Genomic DNA, 20920 nt, shown 5'->3' on the forward strand with positions numbered 1-20920 from the left:
TTAGACTTTGGGGTGCATTCAAAAGATCAACCAAAACACTGTTGCAGCAAGAAGAAAACAACTAAACATGGCTTAATCTCAGGGCATTAAGTTTAATGAATTTGATATTGCATTGCTATGCCACACTTTATCTACTTCTAAAATGTGCAAGGTTTATATCGTCTGTTTGATGGCCAAACTGCAGCTTATGTTAAATGCAACTTTGAACCTTATGTGCAGGTTTTTAAAATGCAAAATGATGCCCCACAAAAGATTCCTGCATTGCAGGAGGTTGGACTCGATGACCCTCATGGTACCTTCCAATTCTATGATTTAACTTAATGTCTAGCAAGGCCTTATATAGTCCTCACTAAAATCTCAACCCCTGCAAAACCACAAAAGCAAAACCCTTTTATATTTTCCTTTTCTCCTCACCCTCTCTCTGTCTGTGTATGCAAATTATTTCAAGTAGTCGATGGAGTGTCATAATAACACATTTATTAGTCTTTAAGGTGCCCCAAGTCTCTGTTATTTTAACAACAGTGATGTATCCTTGAGCAATTGTTTTGCACAAGCATCTGCTCACCTGCTACAGGGCCTCTTCAGCCTCAATATTGAGTGCAAGGCAAAACTGTTGTAAATTTCACTGGATGCCCACACTCTGGAAAGCATTTTCAATAGGTCAAGTGTGGCCTTTCTTCAAGCCTTTTCCCTCTCGCACCTGGTACCCATATTATACTAAGAGAATCAGCTTGAGAAAGGCTTTGTCGTAGGGATAAAGAAAGGGAGAGGAAGTCAAAAGCTCTAGATTTATGCCCCATTAAGTTTCACAAGCAACAGTGAGGTAGAGTAATACGACCTACAGCTAAAACTGATCACTTACAAATCCACTCCAATAGTTCCTGCCATGAATTCAAAAGCCTGATGCTTATCACATAAGCCTCCTCTGGACTGTCAGTATATATATTGCCAGAGAGATTCAAGTGTATACCAGAGATTTAGGTTTGTGCAGTTATAGAGAGGATTAAAGCACCCTGGTGCGAGAAATCCACTTAACCCTCCCCCCCCCTTATCATTTTGCAGTTAGGAAAGTGGTGGAGAAATAGTGTGCATTTGTAGGAAATATTTGGGAGAAGAAAAGGCTCAGGGGTAAATGCTACACAAATCTGGAGGCCCTAAGATGCTTTATATGCCTCCTTCTGGCAAGTCCTGCAGCCAAGCTGGTGACAAACCTATGGCTCTGCTTTCTTTTGGACCACATCAGGGAGGTCAGCTGGGCTGCCTTGTTGTCTGGGTAGCCCAAGAATTCACTTATCTCTTATTCACTCACACCTACACCTATATACCCTGCAATTGCCTATATCACATAAACAGCACAGTTAAGGCAGTAAATCTGTTTCTGGTGGCTTACAATACATCAGGGGTGTGACATGTATGCCGGTGGGATCAGTCTGTTTCTGGTTCATATCAGTTTTGTATGTGTTCATTCATAAGTCCCTTCCACTCAATTTCCACATTTATCTGTGTGGGGTTTTTTTTTTTAAGTGCACACAAATCTACCAATTTTCTCATTACTTCAGCACATTTTCCCTCAAAGCAGGCATTCTCAAATGCATTTTCTATTACAGTGTGCGTTGTTAAATGCATTTATCCCAGTATGCAATTTTTCCTATGCATTTTGGTACATCTTTGGAGCCCAGAACTGCAATGCCGACACTCATTAGTCCAGGAGGTGAGAATCAGATCAGTTCACACTGGAATTCATGAAGGTTAAATTCCTCCAGCATCCCTGGGGGCATGTAAGCATCACATGTAGCATCTCCTAGTGCCAGTAGCATCTTATCACACCGACCAGAGTTAGCAAGGCCTATAGAAGCCTGCTCCACCCTGGCCAGAGCCTCTTTGCCAGCAGGCTTTGCACCCACACATTGTGTCACAGTGTAGGAACAGCTAGGAAAGATGCAATGCAAGATTTTCCCTGCCCCGATAAAACATATTAACGCTGGAAATGAAGGTTTGGGGTTGGGGTTTTTTGCCTACACTACCCAGTTTACTTTGGCCACAGATGACACTGATTGCCAGTGAATGTTTAATAAGCTAGTAGGTTAGTTTAGTCACGGCAGCCGAGCTGTGCAGGAAAATAACAGCTATAAGGAGGAATGTGGGTGAGAAGTGAAGATTTGCCAAAATGGCTGTGGGGCCCATGAGCTAATAGGACAGGCACACCTAGGGCTGTGGGGCGTGGGAGGCGTAGTGACTCAGGAAGATCTCCTGCCTGTTCTGCTGCTGCTGGGCGGTGATGATTCTAGGCAAGATTGTGCCAATTTTGTGTGAGATCTCACCCAAAAATAGGTACAATCTTGTCCAAAATTGGAGCTGATGGCAGTGCTGGTTCTCTGGCACTGGTGGAGATGGCAAGGAGATGGGCCCGCAGGAGTGCTGCTTAGGGGGGCCTCTGTTGCTTGAAGCAGCGGCCTCACTTGGATTAGTGTCTGGGCTGGCTCTGGATCAGGCTGACCCCAAAGTTCATCAGGGGGGAGATGCATAAACAGAACCTGCCCTGTTGCTACAGTGCCAGAAGTTACAGATCTCTGTTATATTGAACGTTACTGAAGTTGTGGCCCTGGTTAACTCGATGACAAGTTGTTTGTCTCTTTGTTCAGGGGTGTGGGTGAAAATACCCTCATGTCACCAGAAGTAAACATTAATAGAAAAAGTAGATCAGGGTGAAATAAATATATATATATGAAAACAATTCTCTGCTAGGTAACTGTATTCCACGAGGCCCCAAATATCCCAAACCAGCTGTAAGCAGACTTGTTAAATCGGCTTCTATTACAGGGCAGAAACATCTGTTGGAAACCTGGTATCACTCATAATTCACAACTTTCATACTATATTCACCAGCACTCACAATCTATTTGTGATTCCTCCCTACCCCCCAAATCAAAGGGCCACAATCAATGAATGCCATTTGAGTTGCATGCCTGTCAGAACAGTCATGTCTGAAGGCCAAAAACATGACCATTAACAGACATGTTGTCTAAGCAGCTTAATGTGGTAGACACAAATTCAGGGGAAAGTGGAGAAGACGCAGGAATGGACTTCTGGCTAACTAATCCTTGAGTGAAACACAGGGTGAGCTCAAACACCATGGCATGGCATGCGCAGCACAACGTGCTTATAGCAGCAGCATATCAACATAAAAGGAACTTCTTTCCTAACATGAGGTCCACATAGATGAATGGATGCAGACGGGAACAGCATCAGGAATATCTGTGAACCAAATTAAGAAGATGGTGCAACAGTTTCCAATCCATTGGTGGGCAGATAATAGAGAACAAAGTTAGCTGTGGTCCTATGATTTTTTTATATTATTATTATTATTATTATTATTATTAGATTTTATTTATACCCCACCCTTCCTGGCCAGAACTGGGCTCAGGGCGGCTAACACCATTAAATCACGGTAAAAAACATGATAGGGGAATTTTTTAAAAAAATACAGGTTAAATTGCAATTTAAAATGCAGCCTCATTTTAAAAGTAGCCGATAAATCAAAACCATAAGGGGAGGGAAACATAAGGTTCAGACTGAGTCCAAACCAAAGGCCAGGTGGAACAGCTCTGTCTTGCAGGCCCTGCAGAAAGATGTCAAGTCCCGCAGGGCCCTAGTCTCTTGTGACAGAGCGTTCCACCAAGTTGGGGCCAGTACTGAAAAGGCCCTGGCCCTAGTTGAGACCAATCTAACCACCTTGCGACCTGGGACCTCCAAAATGTTGTCATTTGTGGACCTTAAGGTCCTCTGCGGGGCAATATTATTCTGCAAATGGCTACCAACCTGGATGGCTTTAAAAGGGGATTAGACAAATCCATGCAAAATAAGGCTGTTGGCGACTAGCCATGATGGCTGTGCACTTCTTTGGCAATCACTTGTAGCCAAGTAAGATTGTCTTCTATAAACACGGTTTTAAAAATGAATCCATAAGTGACTGTGGAGGCCAATTCTGGATCCACACGTCCTTCCACAGTGGGGACATAGGTTTCCTGGCGGGAGTTGATCACAGTGAGGGTTTGCCAAGCGTGCTTTCCTCCTAGCACATTTCTCCCTTTTGTCCTGAGTTTGAGCTACCTCCACCTCAGAGGCAGCTTGCCTCTAAATACCAGTTGCTCGAGAGCACATGTGGGGAGTGTTGTTGTGCTCTTGTCCCACATATGGGCTTCCTATAAGCATCTGGTGGTCCACTGTGAGAACAGGATACTGAACTGGATAGGTCTTTGGGATGAACCAGCTGGGCTCTTCTTGTGTTCTTATGCATTGAATGTGTAGCCCTTGTGGGATTATTTAGAACCAATCCAATCTGGGTTCAAGCCTAGCCATGGGACTGAGTTGATCTTGGTCACCCTGTTGGATAACCTTTGGAGAGAGCAGAACAGGGGGGAGTATCATCTTGTTCTTGCTTCTAGATTTCTCCTTGACTTTTGATATCATTGACTTTGGTCTCCTCCTGGACTGGATCCAGAGAATTGTGGATACTGTGATGCCATTGTTCTAATCCTCCCTGTGGGTGCTTCTGCATCCAGCTTCGTCCCTGGAAGCCTGGGTAGCATCAGTTACTAGAAATACCTTTTACCACTTGTGACTAGTATGAAAACTGACCGTTCCTACACTGGGAGAACTTGCCCATGGTAGCCCATGCACTGTTTATTTCAAGGTTGGCTTACTGCAGTGGACTTCTCTTCTGCGGTGGACTTCTCTTCTGGAAACTGCAGCTAGTGCAGAATGCTGAAGCATGATTGCTGGCTGACACAAGACCCTCTCAGCATCTAAACCCTCTGCCCAGAGAACTGCATTGGTTGACAATCTGCTACTTGGCCAAGTACAAGGTGTTACTGTTAGCATACTGTATAAAGCCCTTCACAGCTTTGGACCAGCATTCATGCGAAATCACCACTCAACCATTTCACTCTACTAAACTGGCACTGTTACATGAACCACATTGTACTCATTCTGCACTCATTAAGAAATTAATCTTTTAGTGCACTTTGGAACTCCCTGGCTATTGACAACAGGCAAGAAAACCACAATTGCTGTACTTTATTTTTTGGTGCTTGCTAAAAACACTTTTGTTCAGCCAAGCCTACCCAGACACAGAGAAGCTATCAGGTGTTTCAACCTGGTTTTAGCTTATGAATCATAGCCTTTATTCATCAGCAGAGGAGGTAACACACTCAGAATGCCTCCTCTTTCTCACAAAACGCCATCCTATACTACCGGCAACATAGAATATTTTTTATGTATTTATCATATTTCTATCCAGCCTCTCTTTCGGCTTGGAGTGGCTCACCACTGTAATATAAAGCAGCATGGCCTTTATCTAAATAGTTCCATGTGCAGTAAGTGCGTCAGTTGCGTTCAGTCCAAACACAATGGTGCACATCACTTAGAATACACCTGCCCACTTACAACGCAGTTCACATAGGATAAAATCAGGTAAGAATGTTTCATGAATGGCAGTGCTAAGAGTTTGGATTTGATATCCTGCTTTATCACTACCCAAAGGAGTCTCAAAGCGGCTAACATTCTCCTTTCCCTTCCTCCCCCACAACAAACACTCTGTGAGGTGAGTGGGGCTGAGAGACTTCAAAGAAGTGTGACTGGCCCAAGGTCACCCAGCAGCTGCATGTGGAGGAGCGGAGACGCGAACCCGGTTCCCCAGATTACGAGACTACCGCTCTTAACCACTACACCACACTGGCTCTCAATTGAACCATAGGATGCAGAACAAAATGAGTCCACGTATCCTGAGTATAGATTCAGGCTAATACAGCCATATATCCATGCTCGGATCAAACTGAAAGCAGCTATTTCAAAAATCCAATTCTCTTTCACTCTGTTTTCTTAATATTGCACAGGGCTATTAAGCATATATTGGAAAACAGAGATAAGAGAGCACCAGAGTAATTCATGGACAGCTGAAGAAGTAAATGAAACAAAGTAGAGCACAAAAGTACCTGGTGCCTTTGAGACAAAGTTTCAAACACGGTGAGACATGGAGGGAAACTGCCAGGGTGGTGATTTTTTTGTTTGGTTTCTGTTTTTAAAAACCTATTTCGATGATGATTCCCAGCAGGTTGCGATACTCTGCTGGTGTTCTCTGCAAATCATCTGGACAGCTGAGACCATGAAATTGATCCAGAGCCCGAAGAGGGTGACCCTCCGGCAAACCTTGGTGCCCTTTCAGGCCATATGTGCAGACCACGTCAAATCCTGCACTTGTTTTGCTACTGTGGAATGACAAAAATTCCCTTGTCAGATGGGTGGACATGAGGTTTTCAGGTGCTGCTGAACACATAAAAGCAAGGCAAGTTGGCTTGCACTTTTGACTGCCTTGCAAAGTCTTTTCTTTTTCAGATTTTTCATTTCATCAAATGCTTTGCGGCATGGGAAAGCAAATGAAAAAGACTGAGTTTTGCCAGGTTTGCATATTTGGCTTCTTGTTTTGTTTTTACAAAGCGCGCGCGCGCGCACACACACACACCAGAGCATTCTGTTAGTAATCTGTAATCTAACCCATAATCCACCTCTTTCTTTCCATCATTCGGGTGTCCAAATTGTTTTGCTAATATAATACAGGTGTCTCTGGGTGCCAACATTAGATCTTCCAGTGGAAAAGTGGGTGCAAAGTTAAACCACATGTACCACTTAAAAAATAAGTGAGGTGTGATTTAGCAAGTCTTTTGTTTTCCCCCACCCCAACAGTTTGAAGGGAAAGTGTACTGAGTCAGACTCTATTGTGCAGCAGTGTGATCTGCATTAAACCCTTGGCCAGATAGATTCCTTTGTAGAAAACCTGTGGGGCAAAAGGTTATATTGAGCTCATTACTGCAGACAGCTTTTAAATCAAAATGATAATATGGCCATTCCATACGGCAATGTGTTCTGCTAATGTCTCCCAGTCTGTAAGATGTGCTAACAAGCCTAGTTAAGACAAATAACTTCTGTCTTTAAAAATGCTAAATGCACGATCAATTAGTGAAAGCTTCATCAGTCAAGCTAAATACAGGAGCCCTTACTATGAACACATTTGATCACTCTACATGTTCAGGATGAACTCTTTTTCAGCAGGCACTATGTATGTGGTGGTTATTATATTCATAGGCAACCTTCCCTCTAAGGAGCTCAAGGTGAGAAACATAGGAACCAACTCCTAGGGGCTGAGATCCCTTCAGTCCTCCCAATAAAATATTTGAGGGGGCTGCCCCCCAAGTTGATAGTCAGTGCCATTCAAATGGTGTTTGTGTGTGCCATGTCTTTTAATTGATTTTGTGGGGTGGGGCTTACCTGCTCCCCCATATTTTATTCAAGTTGGCACCCCTGCTGGAAACATGATATTCCTCTCCCATTCTTATCCTACAATAACCCTGTGAGGTAAGAGAGAGAGAGATATGAGGTCACCCAGTAAACTTCATGGCAAACTGGGATTCAAAATCTGGTCTCCTGCATCCTAACCCCAACACTCCAACCATCCTAGTTCTATGTGCAGGTCAGGAGCTAGGGCAGTGGCATGGCAGAGGAAGACTACAAGGGGGAACAACACATTAAGTGGCTGGGCTTCCCTTTAAATACAAAAAAATACCCTTTGGCTAAAATACAGCCTCAGCCAGAAACTCTTTCAACTTTCATACATAATAAAAGAAAAGGGTCATCAGGGATGCAGTCCTCTGCAGATTTCCTTGGAAGTAACCTCCATTTAAATCAGTGGGACTTGCCACCATGTAATTGTGCATGGATCTGCAATATGAATTACAGAATATTTTTTGCTAAGACTGACCAACACTAACTCTCTCACTCACTCACCACATAAAAAAAGCAATTTCATAAAGAAGCGGATAAATAAGATTTAGCAAGGGTTGAATGTTGTGGCACTGCTTCTGACAGAGGCAACAGATATATTAGTTCTTGGTTCAACTGTGCCTCAAGGTCTCGTTCAAAGTGATGCTGATCACCTAAAGCCCCTTAAAGAGTCTGAGCCAGTGGGTTTCCTCTCCCCCACCCCATATAGGTTCCTTGCTCACCCTGGTCATCTGGTGAAGTTCTATTCCATGTCCCTCCGCTTGAAAGGTTAAAGGTTAAATGTCACTAGACAGGACCTTTTCTAGTATGAGGCCACTGGTAAGCTATATCTGCTCGGTTGTCAAAACACTGAAAGGCAAAGGGGGGAAATTCTGGCTTACAGTGTTGCAGTTCTTGTATTGTGGTAAATTCCACCAAGATTGATTATTTAACCACTGTAAAGACATGTAACATTTGTCCCTAATTTGCCATAACTGCTTCGTTTCATGTAGTTATACATATATTTGCTTATGTTTCAAAACAATGAATCACAATTTAATATTGTTCCTAGGAAACCTTGTACTACATAAGTTTATGACAAATGAATTTATGGTTTAAATTATTACAGAACCTCAGGGAACTTTCTTTCACAATCAGTGGCATTTGGGAGAGAAAGAGAGGGAGAGGGAGAAAGAGAACAAGAGATAAAGTAATGTGATCTTTATGCAAGAGCAACATGAAAAGCATATATTTCCTCGTTCTGGGCTTCTAACAGCTGAGCTTCTTGGAATCATAGAGTTGGAAGGGACCGTGAGGGTCTAGTCTAGAGGTCCCCAAACTTATTGGCCTACCACCTCTTTTTCAGAAAAAAATAATACTTTGTGCTCTCCTGGAAATCTACCTTCTTTAAGCAAAGGGGTTGGGCTGGTACTACAGTCTGCCTGCCATTGGCCAAATAGGCAGGCAAGCTGCAATCCACTTCCTGGGTCAGGGTGCAGTAAGAATGCCCTGCAACATGATCACCAGATCCAGGTGAGGCGTTGTTGCCATCCTGCAACAGCACCTGACCTGCCGGTAAGCTTCATTACACAACAGATGAAACATATATAAATGGCTTTTCAATTTTTTCTCTTTTCTTTTCTTTTCTTTTTCCACCTCCCCCTTATTTTTATTCCCCAACTGCACCCAAGGCTACTACCGTTCCCCTAGATTGCTCCAGCACCCCCTAGGGGACAGCACCACCCACTGGTCTAGTCCAAACCCATGCAGTGAACGAATCTTTTGCCCAATGTGGGGTTTGAACCCATAACCCTGAGATTAAGAATCTCATGCCCTACTGACTGAGCTAGGTGACTGATTACACCAGGCAGAGGCAAACTCAACCCTCCAGATGTTTGTGGACTACAACTCCCATCATCCCTAGCTAACAGGACCAGTGGTCAGCGATGATGGGAGTTGTAGTCCCAAAACAGCTGAGTTTGCCTGGATTACAATCTGTATTACTGCAGGTTAGTCTCAGAATATCCAGTGAAAATAGATTTAAGGAAGGTCTCAAATGGCTTGCTGACAACATTCATACACTCCTTCCCCCTTTCTTAAGGGAGAAATGAGGGGGGGTCCCTAACAAACATGTGGAGCTGTGTGCTCTTCTGCAGCAATTTAGCTGCACCCACATTGGTGCAAAAACTGGATGTCTTCCCTGGGATGTCTTCTCCACCCCACCCCACCCCATCCCACTCCCAATGAATGGGGTTTTGTTTCTGATTAACGTTTTTAAATAAACTGGAGTGCAGGTTGGAGTCATTCACTTTGAATCCAACAGGGCTGTTCTATGCGGTGGAATGTAGATAGCCTTTTCAAGTGACTTCAGAGAACAATCTCGCCCTTAAATTCTCCAGCTACACTTGCCCCCCCTTCCCCACAATACAGAATTAGCTTATTAACTGCTTACCAGTTCTGAATCAAAGGATCACCGCATACCCGGTATCACGTTATAGAGATGTTTATGTAAATCACTGTCGAGATCAGCATGTCAGTCATGAGTGGGAGTGTGCTTGGACGATGCCATCACACAAGTGGAATATTTCTATGACTAGCTTGCGTTGGCATTGCGGCAGTTCTATAAAGCCAGTTGCTGCGTGTGACTTTGTGATCTTCCCTTTGCCCTCTTTTTGCCAGCTGGTGTGTTTCGTCTGTCGCAATGACACCAACTTTGATAGGGGAATATTGGTGTAGCCAACAGAGTGCCGGCATAGTGCTTTGGCCAGGAGACTTAACCATAAAGTAGAGGGATTCCTGCTGCTAGAGCGGACTTGTGGAAAAACATCACTTGAAAATGGTTGAGCACTGTACCCTTCCCCACAAATCACTCATCTATCAAATGCTCCCTAATTTTACTGATTGGTCAAGATGTCTGCCGTGGTGCAGTTAGGTAATTTTAGAATCTGAAGGTAAATGTCTTACTGCTCCACTCCCTTTAAATTGGGGTGGGGTTCAAATTTGACCCCAAAGTTCATTCACCTCAAACCCTGCCCACTGGCCCCACCCCTGACATCATAGACGAAGTTGTAGAGCAGGCAGAGATGCAGCTACCAATGCAGAACCAGCAGTGGCGTAGCATGGGTTGTCAGCACCTGGGGCAAGGCAAGTAATTTGCACCCCCTAACCCGTGGATTTGTGCCCCCTAAACCGTGGATTTGCGCCCCCTACCCCCCAGATGTTGCGGCCGGCCCCCCCCTGCACCCCCACGCTACGCCACTAAGAACCAGGAGGCTTAAACTGCAGCAAGGGCAAGCAGGCATCCGTGCCATGGGCCTTGCTGGGGCATGGAGGGTGTCCCACAATGCGGTCCTTGAAATATTGCGGTCCTGAGCCATTCAAGTCTTTATAGGTCAAAACCAGAATTTGGCCCAGAAACGAACTGACAGCCAGTGCCGTCAATTATGTTGTGAATTTCTGTGTTTATTTTAGCATTGGTTAGAGCTTGGTCTCCCTGGACTTAGGATGAATTATTTTACCTCGCTTTGTATGTATGGAGATGATTTTAGCAGTTTGAACAGTTTTTATCTGAACTGCTTTTGGTTGAGGCTGGTGCCCATTGGGATGGATAGAGCAGAATCAGGGAGGTGAACAGCAGGTGGAGCCAGAAGCAGTAATAGTGGAGCCAGTTCATTCTAATTTTGTCCCCATTCTAATCTCTGCCGGGTTCTCCAAAGGCAACCCTGAGGCTAAGGAGTAGGAAGCTGACAGCCAGAGCCACTCCCTGGCCTGGAAGCAGATACAAGGAAGCAGGTGTGCCCTGGCTAAGGGCAAACTGAGCTTGGTGGGACATTACCCCATTTGCCCGAATGGAGCAGCTTCTAGTAACTATTCTTATTGTAACGTGAACTGTGTTTATTCTGTTTTATGTATGTTATGGGTTTTTTTGCAAGCTGCTTTGAATTTATTTTATAAAGAAAAGTGAGCTGTGCATTTTTAAATAAACACAAACATTTTCACCATGGTGTAATGTATGGGAAATATACAGCTAGCAGCATATTACTTACTATTTAAGTGAATTTAAGACATTATTTACTATTTAAGTGAATTAATTGGGTACAGAAATAAACAAGAGATGCTGTACACTTTGGCTGCCTGACACTGGCACAAAACTAATCGAGAAACTGGCTTCTGTTTCAAAAACAAACATCCAGTTTTAGTATCTATCAACAGTTCTCTGCTTAGTTTCTATAGAGAAAGTGAAGAACAGGAGGGAAATGGCTGCATTTTATGCCACCAAACTATTGTATCAAGTTCTGCTTTATTAAAATGCTCCTCTGTTTTGCTTTCTGGATCTCCCTTTCAGAAATTTCTCACCGTAGAGGTTTAATCCATGAAGCAGAAAAATACAGACCATCTTAGGGCGAGGGAGCTGAACTCTAAAGTCAAACAGCTGTAGCAGTTTTAGCATATTCCGAAACATATTCATCTGGTTGCGGTATAGGCAATTCAATGTTCTTTGACAATTTAAGTCATTTTCAGTGCAACTATGCATTCCTTTTTCTGGGTCATTTGGGGTGCAGCTAATCAAGGGTTCACTGCAGAGAAAAATAGTCACTAGCAGCCTGATCTGTAAAGTGCTTTGCCAGCGCAAGTCTCTTTGAAGTGAATGAACCTTTCTGACAGCAGAGTGGTAGGGCCCGAGCTTTCAATTTGATGGCAATTGAAGAGAAAGAGGGGATGTTGGAGGGTTTCTTCACCCCCCAATCACGTCAGACCTTTCAGTTTTGACAACTATCTCCTCAGTACATGCCAAACAGAAGCCTAGCTCCAACCTACGCTTCTGTATGGCATGGGTTGCAAACTGCTGGCCCTCTTTTTAAATCCAACCAATGTTTAAGCCCTTACGTATGTAGAGTCAAAGGTCACAGATAAGTTGACAACCATGCATGTTGACTCTCTGCCTTCTTGCCAAATCAGGAATTGTTCAGTGGCTCATAAACAACTTTATAATGCACACATCAGCTTTAAGTAATTTTAATAATACTAGTAATGCTGCCACACAGCTCTGGCCTATGCATCTGCAAGCCTTATGTCTGTGTTAAAAGTGGATGGCAGAATGGCAGATGAGCATGAAAGGAAATAATTATCAGCTATCTGCATAAAATCTGCAACAAATTACCTGTAAAACTCTAACTATCCAAACAGGATGACACTTACTTTTATAGGTTCATGGCTTCCTTTCTTTAAAGTTTGCTAAGGCAAGAGTAAAGTAATTACAGCTCTCTTTTGATTGATTAAACATGACATATATGCTAATATGAAAGCAACTTCTGTCCTTTGTTATCCAAGCTTCTGGCTTAAAGCAATTTTAAAGATAACAGATACAATTTTATCAATGCCATTATTCCTAACTTAGACGCCAAGGAGGTAATTTCTTTTTCCCCCAGCAAAGAAGGTACATTTTGCCCTTTGCTTTTAAAGTTTTGGGTACAGAAGTCAGATGATATTACAGCCACAAATCCCCTAATTCTTGATACTGTTATGTATCTGGAAACATATGTAACAGCAGTGGGTTGATGTTTTCTCCTACCTAGTTCTTTGGATTGCACAAGGGCAACTGGAATGTGTAATGGTAAACAGAATTCCGGACCAAGGGGTAGGAAGGGAATATCACTTCTAAGCATAATTTCAGCAATGCCTTCCAGAGAAGATCTGTAGCTATGGGCTTCAGAAGGAAGAGATTAGGATTCGCATTAGGTATGGATCACAAAAAGGCTTATGTGCTGAACCTATATGTCACTTCGCTGAAGCTGTGAACTGATCCAGACATTGCTCAGAAAGATCAGGGTGGACTCCACCACTTCCGATTACAGGTGTAGGAAAAGCTCAGCCTTTTTGATTGCTTGATTCATAGTTCTATGCATGAAGAAAACTAGCAAACAAAAAACAAAAGGCATAGAGTAACTTCTCTCTGATGTCACAGCTTGATAAAAGCAAGTAGCATTTTACCTGCAATGCTGCGTGGGTCTACTCAGAAGTAAGCCCTGTGTATTTGAATGGGGCTTACTTCCAGGTAAGAAAGCACAGTGAACTTTTAACACGTTTAAAACAAATTCAGATTTCCTTTTAAACCATTTATATTTTTAAAAGTGAAACTTATTATATTAACTTAACCAAAGAGAGAGAGAGCACAATTTAAATCCCAAAAGTCTGATCTGTGTATTTATTTTTAAAGAATAACTGTGGAAAAGACTCCTGAGAGAGGTGGTAGACTCTCCTTCCTTGGAGGTTTTTAAAGCAGAGGTTGGATGGCCATCTGCCAGGGATGCTTTAGCTGAGATTCCTGCATTGCAGGGGGTTGGACTAGATGACCCTTGGGTCCCTTCCAATTCTAAGATTCTATGAGGCGGATGTAGACTGCACTTGCCAAGGGAGTTCTACTCATTGGGGAATGATACTGGGAGCTGCAAACTCTTTGGATTCCAGACATTCAGCCTCTTTTCTTTTCTTTTCTTTTCTTTTCTTTTCTTTTCTTTTCTTTTCTTTTCTTTTCTTCTGTTCTTCACTAACATATTGTAAAGTTAGTATCCCATCCATTAAATACCCCTTAACATTTTCAAGTGTCTCAGATCTTTCCCAAAATTAATAAATCTTCACTCTATTTTATTCTCAACATTACCTATCTTTTCATTTAATCTCGATTTCAAATGACTTATTCTCTTCAAATCTTTTAAACTCACTCAGTGCTGTAACTTTTAACTCTTTTAATGAGTCTTCTTCTTTTTTTATCAATTCCTTAACCTGATCTATCTTAAAATTCCCTTCCAATCTTTTAAATCCACTCAGTATTTCATCTTTTAACCCACCTAAAAAGCTGGTTGTATATTCTTCGCTGTAGCTGATGTTTCTCTCTTAATATGCCTTCAATAAAAACACTTTAAGAACAGCATCTTTCAGCCTTAAAGTCATTATAAAACTATAACCATAAGTCACTCTTCTTTTAAGGTGCAAGTGCACATTAAGGTGCTTAAAACAAAAAGTGCAAAATACAGCCGACTTATGGCACAATATCATGCATTTTTATCGGATGGTCTTAATTGGTTTTAACGTAAGTCACCTCGGGTCACTCTGTGTGAAAAGCACTTGACAAATATAAAAAATAAATAACACATTGTGTTCAAGCTCAGTATTTAACTGATTACATATCTGGGGCAGGCTCTGAGGCATGTTTGGCTAGTGATTCTGGATTTTGTTGGACCCTAGCTGAGTAAGACTGGTGCATAGTGGACAGTGCTGCTGGTCAGGCAGAACTAGGAAGGCAAGCATACCAGAGAGCAGGCAGAAAATCAGGAAGCACAGATGCTTGGGAAGGGCCCAGGGTGGGTGGAGCTACATTGGAACTGGATACATAGCTTCTTCTGTCTGCAGCCCTGATGGGTTTGCTCCACGTTGCACCTGACAGCACTCCTTTACCAAGAAGAAATGAACTAATCTACAAGGCAATAATACATGCTGTAGGTGCAATGTGATTGACTGCACGGAAGGTCCTAGTTTATGCCAGCGGGATAGTCTAACTCAGGTATGTCCAACTCCCAAGAGACTGCAATCTACTCCCACTATCTATATCTATATCTATATCTATATCTATCTATCTATCTATCTATCTATCTATCTATCTATCTATCTAATCTATCTATATCTATCTATCTATCTATCTATCTATCTATCTATCTATCTATCATCATCTATCTATCATCTATCTATCTATCTATCTATCTATCTATCTATCTATCTATAAAACTGGCAGTGATCTACCCATTGGATTGACTGAAGTTGTTGAGCTTTTATGGGGGACCATCAGGATCACGCAAACAACAAGGATCAACTAGGGACGCCCTGCGATTGACAGGTAGATCGCGATCGACTGGTTGGACATGCCTGATCTAACTGATCATCCTGTTTCTTCTGGTCCAGTGCTTTTACACTTCTCACTGCATATACGAAAACTAATAGATTAAGGAACATTTTTGCACAAATAAAAGAAAAGCAACACCTGGGCCTCTCTCACACTGTTTGCTCTACAGGTGAAGAAGGCATAACACCTACTATGTGGAATGCTCTCCCCACTGAGATCAGGAGGGCACTGTATTGTTTTTTCACCATGAGCCTAAGACAGGGTCAGTAAACTTTTTCAGCAGGGGGCCGGTCCACTGTCCCTCAGACTTTGTGGGGGGCCGGACTACATTTTGAAAAAAAAAATGAACGAATTCCTATGCCCCACAAATAACCCAAAGATGCATTTTAAATAAAAGGACACATTCTACTCATGTAAAAACATGCTGACTGTCCGTGGGCCAGATTGATAAGGCAATTGGACCGGATCCGGCCCCCAGGTCTTAGTTTGCCTACCTATGGCCTAAGACATACCCATTCACTGTGGCTTTCTCTGATCTTTAAGACCATTAATACTGGTCACTGTATTGAGTTTACTAATTGTATTGGTGATGATTATTTTTATTGGATTTGTGATGCTTTTGTGTGAGCTGTTTGGGTATTTCTTTCTGTAAATGAAAAGATATATAGACATCTTTTTTTAAAAGTAGGTAGAAACAGAGAAGATAAGTCGGATGTATGGGTTATATGCAACTAAGTTTTACTCAGAGTAGACTCATTGAAATCAATAAGCAAAATGAAGGTCAATTCATTTCAATGGGTTTACTCTGAGTAAAGTTTCATTGACCACCACCTTATATGTGTAGTCAGACCAATGCAAAGCAGTTTAAACCTTATGCATAAAAATATTTTTAGGTTTCAGGACAATCTGAGCAGAAAGAACCATAGCTAGTACCTTGCCGTGACCTTTTCAACCCCTCTAAACAATTCTCCAATTTTATTGTTATTACACTGAGATTTATAGGCTGTAGTCAAGAACTGTCGTCCTTAACTCTTGTGTAAGTGATAGCTATTCAGTTCCGTAAGTTCTTTGTGTTTCTTCTTATAGGGAATTTCCTCCAAGTCTTGAACCAACATTTCATGTCTTTGCTTTAGAATCTCCCAGCTTTACTAAAGATTTAGCTTGGGCTGTTGTGACCAAAATGGAGTATGTCATTCAAGCTCTGACCTTATGGGAGCTGAATAAAGATGTATTGCGACCTCCATGGATCCGTTGAGACAGCCTTCTAAATACTTCTCAAAATAGAAACCTTCTCCCACACTCCTACTATGCAGCCGCATCATAGTTCATGCTTTCTAAATTCTTTTCAGCCAAATTTATCCTGGGAAAAATACCTCTGAGGTTTAGTGTATCCCACTAGACATATATTTGTCACCTTAGTTGTGAACATCTCTGTTTCAGTATGCAATTTACTACTGATGACATTTATTTCCTTATAGGATTTGTACTTCAGTTCTGAATCCAGTCCTACCTTTTCTGCTATTATTTCCTTACAAAGGATTTCTAAAATTCCATTTTTTTTTACTCCAACTAAGTTTTGACTTTATTCAATCAAATGTTTGATATGAAAATGCCTTACTTTTGTAAAATACGGATATTTGCCAAAGACCTTCCAATTGTCCAGTAGTGATAGGCTCACAGCCAATGAGAGAGACAAAGAATCTATTACAAATGGCAGCATATTATAATTTGACTCTACCATTTGAAAGTTACACTTACCCCTTTAGGAGTGGCAATGTGACCAATTCCTGTGTATGTCTACAATGCTCAACCATTTCCCAAATTAAAAACCATTCCCCGCCCTACCAATTATTTCTTTTTAGTCACTGATGAAAACATTGAACTTCAGTCTCATCACTAGGCTAATCTGAAGCACATGATTTACCTTTTAAAATCCCCATTAATTATTCCAGAGACCTTCATCATGTTCTCTAGTATGCAACACCTCTGTACTCAAAACAGACCTAGCCTTTCTCATCTTCCCTCGTATATCTCTGATCATTTTTATCATCTGTCCCTGACTGCCCAAACTTTGTTCTGTTGTATCTCACAAATAAGCAGATAAAGACCGAAGACCATATTCCGAGGCTCCGCGTATAAGTGATGCTTTTGTTCTCTGTTCTTGACCTTGTGATCGCTTCTGTACACTATAGACAGGCTTCTTCAGAATGTGGCAGAGATGCTAAGTTTGTCTCTCGATTAGACGGCAGGGTGGGTGGTATTGAGGTTGGCATCTGTCTGTCTCTGGAGACTATGGAAGAGAAAAAGAACTGGGCCTTTATGTCGATTTGTGATCACGACTTTTTGGTGTAGAAGTTGCTTTTGCGAGATGTCCATTTCTTATTTCATTCTGGATTGCTTTGTTTTACGCACACTTTCACAGAGAAATTTGATTCTATTTGCATTTAAAGGTGAACCTCTCTATTTTACGGTTTCTGAAAAAAGATGTGAACCAAACCACAACCATTTGGTCAAACTTTGTACTTGTCCAGCCTTTGCAATGCAGTTTTCCAGCTATATAATTTGTATACAAATGCATCTACTAAAGTGTGCATATAAATGCATATATTATTGAAAATAACATACAAAAATGCATTATGATTAGGCAAAATTGCTTTGTAGAAATGTGAATATTAGGCAAAGTCTGCATTAAAATGCTGAGAAATGTACGTAAAGACTTTTTAAGAAATTGAAATTGAAATCTTAAGACTGGAAAAAATCCAGAACTGAGAGGAACCAAAATGGCATATTTGCCAGCTCTGACCACAGTTGGTTCTCCTAAGTGTATTATTTCCTTTCCCTCCAATTTCACCCCTTTTACAAAAGGAAGAGGAGTTGCAAATGAATTTTTGTAGAATCTTACAATTCTTTATTGCATTATTATAATATAAACAACTCTGAATTCTCATCTGCAGTGGTGAGAGACAGAATAGGCAGCATGGTGTCAGGTCTAGATGTTAGAAATAGACTGTGAAGGCCTGGGCTCAAATGCCCCCGCAGCCAAAAAACCTACTCTGCAACCTAGGGGTTAGTCACCATAAATGCAGCTGTGATTCTTTAATCCTCTAATGTTTAATTTATGCTTTAAATTTCTCTTCTTGTATATTTTTTATCTTATAAGTCACTTTAAGGAACAGATGATGACAATAATATAAATAAATGTAAAGAAATACGGCAAATTATTCATTTCTTTAATATATCTTTATGAAGGAGATGTTGTGCAACTTAACTAACCCAAAGATCATGTGTTCCTGAAGCTGTGCTGGTTCCCCCATATCCGTCATGCACCTCATGTTTCAACTGAGTTAAAATACTGAGTCTAATTGCTTGGCAGTGAGTAAAAATTGACAGCTGACAAAGTTAAAATTGAATGGAAAGGAAAGCTTCCATTTTGAAGATTCTGCCTTTCAAAAGCTCTTGGCAACAGTTCTCATACTTCTTCCACAAACCCCTTGAAAATTTCTGGCCATCTTGGTGGGCCATCCACACAGGCCAGCTGGCAACATGTGACCCTTTTTTGAGAGGAGAAACCCCCCCCCCAAAATGAATAAAAATCATGAGCTATAGATCAGGCTCCTGAGAAAGGCATTTTAAACAGGTACATTTTTAGGAGAAAATTAGTAAACTGTGTGACTGCTTTGTTATAAGAACCAAGGTCCCCAAAACAGGGCTTAGATAGCCTGTCTAGGAAAAGTTTCAGATGCAAAGCAAGTGCATTCTTGATATTATGCAGCCTGAATGAAGCTTGCAGACTACCAATGGCCCATACAGATCACAATTCGAAAACTTCTGCCTTATTGAAACTTTCTTTCTTTCTTTCTTTCTTTCTTTCTTTCTTTCTTTCTTTCTTTCTTTCTTTCCACACAGTCTGCAGTTTTGGTAACTTGTTGCTCTTTACCTCCTGCATTCATTAAAGAGAAACCCTTTTGACACCTGAGTGTCTGACAGCACTGTCATCTTTATTACCAGATAAGAGTAATTGTCTCCCTGGCATGCAGTGAAGAGTGATGCAAATAAGTCATTTAACTCCCTTTGCAATGTCTTTATCCTTCTTAATTGTTCCCATTAATCCCTAGCAGCAGAAGCAGATGCACCAATTTTCTCCTAACTTTCCTACACAATCTGTCAAAATCATGCTTAGTATATTGGTGTTGGCAAAATTCAGGTTATTATTTGAGACATATTGTCAGGTTTTCCATGAATAGTTAACGGCAATTTGAGAGAATCACTTTACATTAATAGCTTGCATGTTCAGCGTATTCCTTGAGTACAATTGCCAGGTGCGCACACTACCACAAAAATTATTTTAGCTCTCCTGCTGTATACGCTATGATAGACAAAGAATTGGCTTCAGGTCCTTGTGAAGCCATGAATCTCTCTGGATGGCCTTGACCACATCAGTCCTTCAATATAGCCAGCCCCACAGGTTTGTTGTCAGGGTGAAAGCAATAAGGAAGGATCGGGCCACATTTTTCACACTGAAAACAGAAACAATAATAGACAATATGTATTTATTTTTGAATAACAGTAACGTTGATGATGATGATGATGATCATCATCATGGTCTTAGTTCCCATTCAAAATGCAATACTTTGCCACAGAGGCATGCAACGCTATTTTTACATTTATCATAAAAAATATAAAAATATAAACTAGAAATGTAAGTGACATACTCACAGTCATCATAACAGCAATAAGAACATTTCAAAACCATAAATCACAGCCAGTCATACTACCTATCAGGTCTGCTCCCCAGTTAAAAAGAATCTTGAGCAAAAATATTTTTTGTTTATATTTTGTATCGGGAGAAAGTGTTCCATAGTTGTATATTGCACACATGAAGAATGACAAGAGTGCATTATGCTGCCGTTTTCCTTTGCAAATTATGAAAGTGTGCATATATTCCTCCTTCGAAAAAGCAAGTGACTCCAAGGGTTTCCATACATCCATGGATATAACTCAGTGCCTGCAATATCAAGTGGGTACCTGAACATTTCCATTTTATGTCACAAAATTTATATACCCATTTGATTGCCAAAGAACCCCTACCTGCACACACATACTGTACACATGTCCCACCCAGGAAAGAAGGAAGAACGATCACCATTCAACGACACATTACACCTGGGCAAAAGCATTCAAGGAGGATGCAGAGCAAGGCTGATAAGAGATGGGGATGGCCTGGGGGAGAAGGAGGTGTGGCCTGCAGAATCGGGCCTTGTCTGAGAAGAGTCTTGAGCAGAGGCAGATTTAGCACAGTGCGACCAGTCCCACAACACTAATGTCAAGTCTAGGGGGAGCTGCAGGGTGTCACAACTATGACATTGGGGGGGGGGTTCCCAATTGGAGCCCAGGGAGTCCGTGTAACCCACCCAGGGGGTCTGTGGCAGTGGCACCATTCACATAACAAAAGGTATCATAGAATATCAACATTTTCAAGAGCAGGGGGTCCATAGCTTGGCTTTTGAAAAACAGGGCGTCTGCAGTACTTCGCTAATTGGGAACCACTGACATAGTGAATTGAACAGAATGGAGGCTGAGAGGCCGGTTGTGTGCGTGCTGAAATTTGGCTTTGCACCACTGAAATCTGAAAGATCCAAGTGTTTCGAAGTATTGAAAACCGGTCAGAGAGGACTCAAGGGCTGCAGCGAATCCCTGGGTGGGAGGTTC

Source organism: Podarcis melisellensis, assembly GCF_964234715.1.
Source record: "Podarcis melisellensis genome assembly, chromosome: 1".
In the NCBI taxonomy this organism is placed as follows: domain Eukaryota; kingdom Metazoa; phylum Chordata; class Lepidosauria; order Squamata; family Lacertidae; genus Podarcis; species Podarcis melisellensis.